Consider the following 9,832-nt stretch of genomic DNA (forward strand, 5'->3'; position numbering starts at 1 on the left):
GGAAATTAGCTATAGCCGACCGGGTAGGTCTTTATCCAGTTTGGGTGGGCTCAGGCGCACACAGGCCCAGCCATGGCTACATCTTTGGTGAGGTCATGAACTGAGTTGAATGATTACAGCTGAAACACAGTCATCACTCTAACTTATCCCAAGTTGTATTTTCTAGATCTCAGAGTTGTGGGGGGCTTTACACACATTTCACAAAATTGCTGACCCCTAGCTTTTTTTTTTTTTTTTTTGAGGTAAAACTGACTTATATACACTTTATCTGGTGTCCATCTTCACTGTTTACAGTCCAGTTTACTGCCCCAGGATTACATCAATAAACAATGCTGCCAAAAATCTTTCACACCACATTTTTTCTAATTTATCCACAAAGCTACATTGCGCTGCAGGGAGATTATTTCTTCATATATTTATTGTGAACTTCTGGTCAATAACAGATCCAAACTTCCAGTGGACACTTCAGTGTCACAGTTGAGGGAGGATGAGGAGGCGGACATACACGCAAGGAATATTTATTTAAACAAAACCAAGGCAAACACAACAAACAGAAAACAAACACGAGCAGGGAGGCAAGAAAACAAACTAGAACTCAGTGGAACATAACTAGGACAGGAACATAACAACTGTGAACTGGTGGTAATGTGTAAGACAACAGACAATGAAACACAGCTACACACACAAGAACCAACAAGCGAGCACTGAAACAAAGAGACTATATATACAGGGAGCATTGACAAGGAGCACCTGGGACTGATAACAAGAGGGCAGGACTACAAAGGAGACACTGATGAGAGGGCGGAACTGAGGCGAGACTAGGGCGGAGACAGGAAGAATAAACGGAGCCATGTGCTAAATGACCACATGGTGAGGAAAACAAATACAGGTTGTGACAGATGCCCCCTCCAAAACGCGCAACTCCCAGGGTGCATAAACCTAGAACCCCCAGGAGCTGGCGCAGGAGATGAGCAAGGAAAACAAGACAAGAAACCAACAGGAGACAGGACAAGACAGGAACAGACACTGGAAATAGAGCTGGGGACTTGACAGGACCGGAAACAGGAGACTGGACTCGGGACAGGACAGGAGACTGACAAAGGGGAGCATCAGGAGACGAAACTTGAGACCAGACAGGAGACTGTACAGGGTAATGGACAGGAGACAGGGCAGGAGCAGGCACACGTGACTGGACGGAGGACAAGATAGGGTGCTGGACATTTGACTGAACTTGAACATTGGACAGGGACTGAGACAGAACAGGAGCAGAGATATGAGGCTGGACTTGGGACAAGACGGGAGCAGAGACAGGGGACAAGACATGGGACTGAAACAGGGACTGGACAGGAGATTGACTGGACTGGAAACAGGGGGTGAGACACTGGACTGGAACCTAGACTGAAGACCAGACAGGTGATGGGACTGTGGCTGGGTATTGGGAAAGGACGGGGGACTGGACTTGAGACAGAATAGGAGAAGAGACAGGAGAGTCTCTCAAGAGGCAGTGAGTCTTGCCAGCTTCTCCTGGAGGTCAGGAGGAACTCCGGCGATGCCCTTGGAAGCAGGGGGCTCTCCAGTGACGTCCACAGAGGCAGGGGGACCTGCGACGGCGTCCACGGAGGCAGGAACTTGGGTTGCTCACAGGGCACGTACTGGAGCTGTTGAGGGCTTAGGGGGACTCAAGGGATTTCTTCAACCATAGATCCCTCTGAGGTGCTTCCCTTGTCCTGAGGTTTAAGGCTAACAGCCTCTACCCTCAACCCCATCTGCCACCCCCCCCAAAAAAAAAAGCGAGGGGGAGACTCCAGCACGCTGCTTTCGCCGGCTCCGCCTCACACTGGCCTCCTGTAGGCGCTGAGGCACTCAGGTGTGTATCTGCTGGAGCTGGGTACTCCATTTCACAGCCTCTGGATAACTGTCTGTGTTAGCTACGTCCTTATTATGGTCGGTTCTTCTGTCACAGTTGAGGGAGGATGAGGAGGCGGACGTACACGCAAGAAATATGTATTTACACAAAACCAAGGTAAACACAACAAACAGAAAACAAACACGAGCAGGGAGGCAAGAAAACAAACCAGAACATAACTGTGAACTGGTGGTAATGTGTAAGACATGTAGTCAGCACTCACATTGTGCACAATGTGGCCAAAAGGGAAAATAGGTTTTTAAATTATAATGCAAGTTAAAATTTATGTCAAGTAATTTCAGATCTATTATGGCATGTTCACAAAATGGAATTAGCAATGTGTTTTATAATGCAAAGTGGAGATGTGAGATAACTGTAGCTACTAGGTGTCCTCTGAGGGTAATCTGAGATTAATCTATTATTCTTTAGCCCAGAATCTACACATTATCCAACTGTGCTATTGTTTTTAAATTAGCTGTTTCTTGTATAAGAATATATCACAAAAGTTGTTACATAATAGTCCTGGGTTGAAAAGTCCCTGGAAAAAACAGAGGAAAACTTTTGGATAATATATGAATGTGGGAGGATTTGAAAGACAAGCAGAGAAATGTTTTGACCTTCAGAGTCAGCAAAATGGATAAGGGGGAGGGCCACAGGAAATGGAATCAGAGACAACTGCTTTCTGTCAGATGCCATTAGCGAGCACTTCTGTCCGACCAGACGGTAAACCCTGATAGAGGCTAAAGCAAGTGAAAGCAGAGAGACTGAAATGAACTGTTTTTATAAATGAAACACTGCATGGTTTCATAAAACTCCCTCAGGTTTGCTAAGCCCTAGAAACATCCCAATGTTTATGTCAAAAACTCAAAAAAATTCATCAATCATTTGTAGTTTCAGAATTAAGTGAGCATATACTCTGTATACAACTTGAATATTAATGGGAATTTGGTAAAATATTGGGAAGGCCCAAAATATTTTACACACTAAAATATCTCTCTCATTAGTTAGCAATTGAGGGGCTGTACATGTTTAGGGCATCTTCACATGTTTACATGCAAATTACCTGTTTTCTCTGAAAAATGACTAGTTTTCCTCTTACTTCTTATAACGCATATGGAAACCCAACAGAAAGTTTCAGAATCAAAATAGAAAGCCATAAATTTGGACATGGTTTATTTTTGTATAGTAGTTGATTTACTTGAAATATTCCTGTCCCTGTTTTTTAGTCTAAAAAAAGCACAATAAGTTCTACAACAATCAACTCCCTGCTGGACTCCACTACCAGGGATTGTTTCCTGAACTTGTCAGAATTTTCATATGTGGTTATTTGTTGTTCACTTGAAAAAAATTGGCTTTCATTTGAAAAAAGTGTTTGAGTCAAAAATAATCCTGCAGCATTAAGTCAAAGTGAAACAAACTGGAATTATGAAGGAGAACAAAAAGACAGATTCAAACACCCACAAACCACCACTAATGCTTCCAAATCTGAGAGCACAGGCACATGTGGTTTGGCTTTGCTCTTTTCTCCGAATCAAAACACACTGTAGGAGTTCGGCATGTGAGAATTTTCAGGATAAATCACAGGAAATGAAAGTGGACCAGTGGCAGAGTCTGACTTGTATTTGGTTTGAGATTCATTAAGCCTTGGTGAAGGATCTAACTCGTGCTAATCTTGCTCTTCAGTGAGTTCTGGCTCAGTCTGGGTCTGCGGTTAGTTTTGTTTTGGTTGTTTCTAAGGACACTGAAGAAGCTTGAGTGAAAAGACAAGCCACAGAACGTGGCTCTCATTCTTTCAAATGTTTTGATAAAAGTCCACACTAACCAAGCCGTGAAGACGAAGGTTTTTCGTCTTGTGCCATGCATTTTCCTTTCAGCGGTCAGAACTGAGCTTGCATTACTTAAATAGAGGGTGTAATGAGGCATTTATTTGAGATGATCCTTTCTGAATTTAAACTAATTTATTGTGTGTATGGCAAATGTCTGATCAGAAATGAAATCCGTAATGTGTCCCATCACTTAGCACTTAACTAAGTCTTTCATTTCATCATAGTTTGTTGGATTAAAAACAAGATTAAAACTTTTTTAAGACCACCCAGCTAAGATTGTCCAGTTTTTCACATGGTATAGTAAAGTACAGTCCCGTTAGCTTCCTTATTAATTAAGAGTATTTCAGGAGCTGCACAGAAGGCTTAACACTACTTGGGTGCAAAAAGACTGGTCAGTTGGTCCTGCTGCAAAGTCTATAAAGTTCTTTCTTAGACCTTTGACGGTGCTGAAAATTAATAATTTATTTCTGACAGTTACTAGAAGAAAAAAGTCCTCAGTAGGAGCCTCATTTAAATAAATCATACATATTCATGAGCAAGATGTGTCAAATGACAGATAATTTAATGGGTGAATGGATTGTGCTTACAAACATCTCATCTGAGTAATGAACCCAAACTTGACAACCTCCCTCTGGTGTGAAACGTCCCTTGTTTCCTCGCTACTCCCTCGCTACTTCGCAGTTTATCTTTCGTGGATTCGCTACTTCGCGGGTTTTTTCAACGGGGCTTATGGCCGCTATATTGCGGATATTGAGGGAAAATCTAGTAAAAGTATTTTTATTATTATTATTTACATGTATTAGACTAGGCCTGTAGGTGACAAAATATATCATTTACAAGTAATACTTACGTACAGCTCATGTATTGTTCATGTCCACATCCAAGTGAAATTTACTTACGCTAAATCACAGTTTAAGAATTACTCTATTAAAGAAACTGGTAGGATATCACATGTAGTTACAGCTGAAAAACATTATACTGTTTAATGCAAAGGGTGGGTTGTTAACAGCACAGGGAGGGTTTTAAAAGACCAAATACTCATTAAATACATGAAAAATATCTTTCCTCTACTTCGCGGAAATTCGTTTTTCATGGGGGATGCGTTCTAAGACCACCCGCGAAAAACGAATTTCCGCGAAGTAGAGGAAAGATATTTTTCATGTATTTAATGAGTATTTGGTCTTTTAAAACCCTCCCTGTGCTGGGATCACTGTATTGCCAAAACGCGCCACAGAAAAACTGTAAAGAACGTTTATGCTCCGGAATAGCTACATATGGGCCTATAATTTCACCATGTTTTCATCCACTATGCCAAGCATTAAAGATATAAAGCACTGTGGAGTGTTGGAACTATGATGCAGCCACATCTAATACGTCTGCAATTAGTTGGGATCAACTAATCACACAAAATATTATCTGATTTCAGAAAACAAGGTGTCCATAAACCTTTGGCCAAAACAAGTGCTATAAAAGGGCCTAAATGAGTTTGAAACAATACTGAGGAGATATTTCTGTCTCAGACCTTGGACACACAACATTGTTTAAGGAAAGTAACACACACACAGAGGGAACAGATGTTTATAGGTCGGAACAAGCCCTTGTTGTTACACGCGTTTCTTTCACGCCTGAGAAACATGAGGCATGTTAGTGGGCTATTTTTGAACATCAGTGTAACTCTGGGAATAGACCTGGCATCTACACTATATGGCCAAAAGTATTAGGACAATTGCCTTCCTACCACTTTTCCTGAAAGGAAAGGAATTAATCAAAAAATGTTTTCCTCTTTACAGAAGTATCAGCCTCTATTCGACTGGGAAGACTTTATACTATATATTGGAAGATTTTTGTGAGCTCTTGATTGCAGCCACAAGCACATTATTGAAATCAGGTACTGATGCTGGATGATTAGTTTCATTTCAGGGATGCAAAACATGACTTTAAAACCTTGTAACCCACAGCTGGCATTGAGCATAGTGACCTTGAATTTAAAGGTGTCCCATTCTATTTTTGTTTTTTGCAAGTCATATTATAAAAATTTACTGCAGTGTAAAGTGAGCTGTTACAAGGCAAAGACCGCTCAGGTTTTGTGGAAGGAAAATGTGTTATTTGGGATGATTTCAGCCAATCAAATTGCTGTAATAGTGTTTTTGTTTTGTTTTTTAATTGAGAGATGTTTTATTCATTCATTATCTGTAAGCGCTTATCCAGTTCAGGGTCACGGTGGGTCCAGAGCCTACCTGGAATCATTGGGCGCAAGGCAGGAATACACCATAGAGGGGGCGCCAGTCCTTCACAGGGCAACACACACATTCACTCACACCTACGGACACTTTTGAGTCGCCAATCCACCTACCAACGTGTGTTTTTGGACCATGGGAGGAAACCGGAGGAAACCCACACGGACACAGGGAGAACACACCAAACTCCTCACAGACAGTCACCCGGAGCAAGAATCGAACCTACAACCTCCAGGCCCCTGGAGCTGTGTGACTGTGATACTACCTGCTGCACCACTGTGCCACGAGAGGTATTATCATACCCACAATGTGGGTTTTCTCTCTGTAGATTTTGTAGTTGTCTGATTTTTAAAATATGTTGCAAAGGCATTTCCAAACAAAAAATATTAAAATTATATGAAATTAAACATTTTAAAATTAATTTATACTTAAGTTATATCTCTATTTGTTTCAATATTTAGGCCTCACATGTGAGAAATATTATGCGTGTGATGTTGCTTTGTACATCTAGATTTAGGCCCTTAGTCTGTTCAGTGTGTTTTTGTCTGATCCTTGTTTAGCCCCTTGCTTTATGTTCAATGTTTCTGTTTCAAGGTCTTTGTATTGTTTTTTGTTCAGTGTTTTAATAGTCTTGCTTACTGTGTTTTGTAGTTCTGTTACTAAATGTAGTAAGTGCAATACATAATACAATCTAGTCAGTGCCCAGACCTAGAAGGAAAAACTGGATGCATCTGCCCAAGACTCACAGATGTGCCTTGGCAGCAAAGATTAGCACGTCTGGTTTGATACCACAGAATATCTTCTGTTGCTCTACGGTTAGAAAGGTGTCACAACACACAGAGCAGCTTGTGGTGTATGGGACTAGGATACATACAGACCAGACTTATTGTCCATGTGAACAGTAGCCCACCAATGAAAGCAAATAATTTTCATTCTGTAAATAAGCATTAAATTTGGACCATGGAGCAATGGAGGGAGTTGGCCTGGTCAAAATGTAAACACCTGGATGGGATGCCACTTACCTGGGGAAGTGAGGGTATCAGATCGCAAGAGAAGAAGGCAACAGGTGGAGACATGGGTAGAGTTCTACTGAGAAACATGGGGTCCTGGCATTCGTGGACATGTTACTTTAACACATAACATCAACTAAACATTATTGCAGAGCAGGGCAATCCCCTTTATGGCAAAAGTATTCACTAATGGCTGTGACCTCTTTCAGCAGGATTACTGCAAACTGCAAAAATAGTTCATGGTTTTGAGGAACATGATAAATTGTTCAAGGTGTTGACTTGGCCTCCAATTATCCAGGTCTCAGTCTGACAGAGCATCTCTGGATAACCAAGTCTGATCCATAGAAGCCCTGTCTCAAACTTACAGGACTTGTAAAATCTGATGCAAATGTATTGCCACATAAAAACAGAAACCTTTGGATGTGGTATGGAGTCTATGCCTTGACAGGGCAGAGCTGATTTGGAGGTGCAAGGAGGACATACACAATATTAGACAGGAGGTTTTAATGTCATGGCTGATATCTAAGCAGACATTTCTAGATATATAAGGTTAAATACTAATCCCCTCAAACTACCCTTAGACTATGCTATCCAGAATTGTGATGAGACCTAGAGAACAGAGAGAGGTTTAATGCTTAAATACAGGAGAATTAATATTTTCAAAATGAGAATACACACTGGATACAGAGAAGCTCCCACTTCCATTTCTTGTATTGTATCTCACCATAAACAGGTGAGAGAATTTTCAGGGAGAAGCGTCTGAGAACCGAGATCTTTCAAACCTCTGTGTGTTGGTTGTGTGTGTGTGCTTTTACAGTCAAATCCATCTGTTCTATAAATATCACTGGATTTGATTAGAGAATCAATTTCAGCCTTCTCATTAGGAGACTTAAAACCTGCTTTCTTTCTTTCAGACCCTCAAGAAACTCAGGGTTGCCAGGACCAGCAAACCTCCCCAGTCTTGTCTTTTACTTTGCTGTAATTGGGCACTTGTGTGACTTTGGAGTCTATATAAATCTGGAATCCTGTGGGCAGTCACAGGATTACATGTAACTGAAATTGGCGCATGTGTTAAAGTTCTCTGGCCCAAATTTAATTAAAAATCCAGTTCCTGGTGTAACCCTCTTCCTGTGTTCCTCTTTCCCTTCAAGAGTGAGTTGAGGCTGAGGTCAGGGACATTACCCTCAGGACATTGCTCTCTTTCCCATCATCCATCCATTTTTCTTTCTTTTTCCATTGTCAGCTCATTATCTTTTTCCATTGGCTTGTTTTTTCCCCTAATGCTTTACACTCTTTTTGTCATTATTAAAATGTTTTGGTTGCTCCTTCTAACCTCTCTATTTTCTACTCCCTCTGTTTCTCCTGATGGTCTGTAATTACCCAACTTTCATGTTTTCCCAGTACACATGGAAAATGTCTGTTATCATTAACAGTAATTTTCCATCAAACTGACAGAAAGCCTAAATGGTTATTCCTAAACACGTGTTCTAGCTTAAGTACAAGGGAGACGGCTGTGAGCAATTAAACTGATATAACTCAGACTCCTATTGACATATTGTTATGCTTGTACCTTGTTGATGGTCAAGTTTTATTGATATCTTCCTTTTTTAATCCATTTTCCACCCAATTTAGTCATTGCCAGTTCCACTCAATGTCACATGAGTTCACCATGCTTGGAGCAGGAGACTAAATACCCAGTTTTGTTACATTATCTTACAGATGCTCACACTGGCCAGCATCCCTTCAAGCGATAGTGAAGGGGAAGGGGAGTTACGGGACAAAGATCAGAGTAAACTGACGAAATACAGTGCAGTACAGCAGAGGGCTTCAGATCACCATCCAAAACCCATCTGAAAGCACTCTACTCTCAGTGATTTAAAAACAATTTGCTCTGACCTTTTGGGGTTTAGCAGGTTGTTTTCCTATCAGCAGGTTTATCTCTGGAATAAACATTATTTCCTCTTTAGGGCTTTTGGAACTTGTTCATATGTGTATGATTTAGGTGATGGATCATTCTCATTGGTGTGTTAGTGTGTGTTGTGCTGGTAAGAGTGGATCAGACACAGCATGGCTGCTAGAGTTTTTAAACCTATTTTTAAACATACATTTACTGCTGGACTGAGAATAGTCCACCAGCTAAAAATATCCCACCAACAGCGTCCTGTGGGAGGCATTCTGTGTGCACTGATGAAGGACTAGAGGACGATCAGCACAAAGTGTGCAGCAACAGATGAGCTATTGTCTCTGACTTTACAAGGTGGACCAACAAGGTAGGTATGTCTTACAGTGGAGAGGTTTTAAAAACTCCAGCAGCACTACTGTGTCTGATCTACTTGCACCACACCACAATCACATCAGTGTCACTGCAGTGCTGAGAATGATCCATCCATTATCTGTAACCGCTTATCCAATTTAGGGTCGCGGAGGGTCCAGAGCCTACCTGGAATCATTGGGCGCAAGGCGGGAATACACCCTGGAGGGGACGCCAGTCCTTCACAGGGCAACACAGACACACACACATTCACTCACACACACACATCTACGGACACTTTCGAGTCGCCAATCCACCTGCAACGTGTGTTTTTGGACTGTGGGAGGAAACCGGAGCACCCGGAGGAACCCCCCGGAGCACCCCACGCGGACACGGGGAGAACACACCAACTCCTCACAGACAGTCACCCGGAGCTGGAATCGAACCCACAACCTCCAGGCCCCTGGAGCTGTGTGACTGCGACACTACCTGCTGCGCCACCGTGCCGCCCCGTGCTGAGAATGATCCATCACCAAAATCATATCTGTTCTGTGGTGGTCCTGACTACTGATGAACAGGGTGAAAGGGGACAAGCAAATCAT

Source organism: Hoplias malabaricus, chromosome 1 (assembly GCF_029633855.1).
Source record: "Hoplias malabaricus isolate fHopMal1 chromosome 1, fHopMal1.hap1, whole genome shotgun sequence".
Lineage (NCBI taxonomy): Eukaryota > Metazoa > Chordata > Actinopteri > Characiformes > Erythrinidae > Hoplias > Hoplias malabaricus.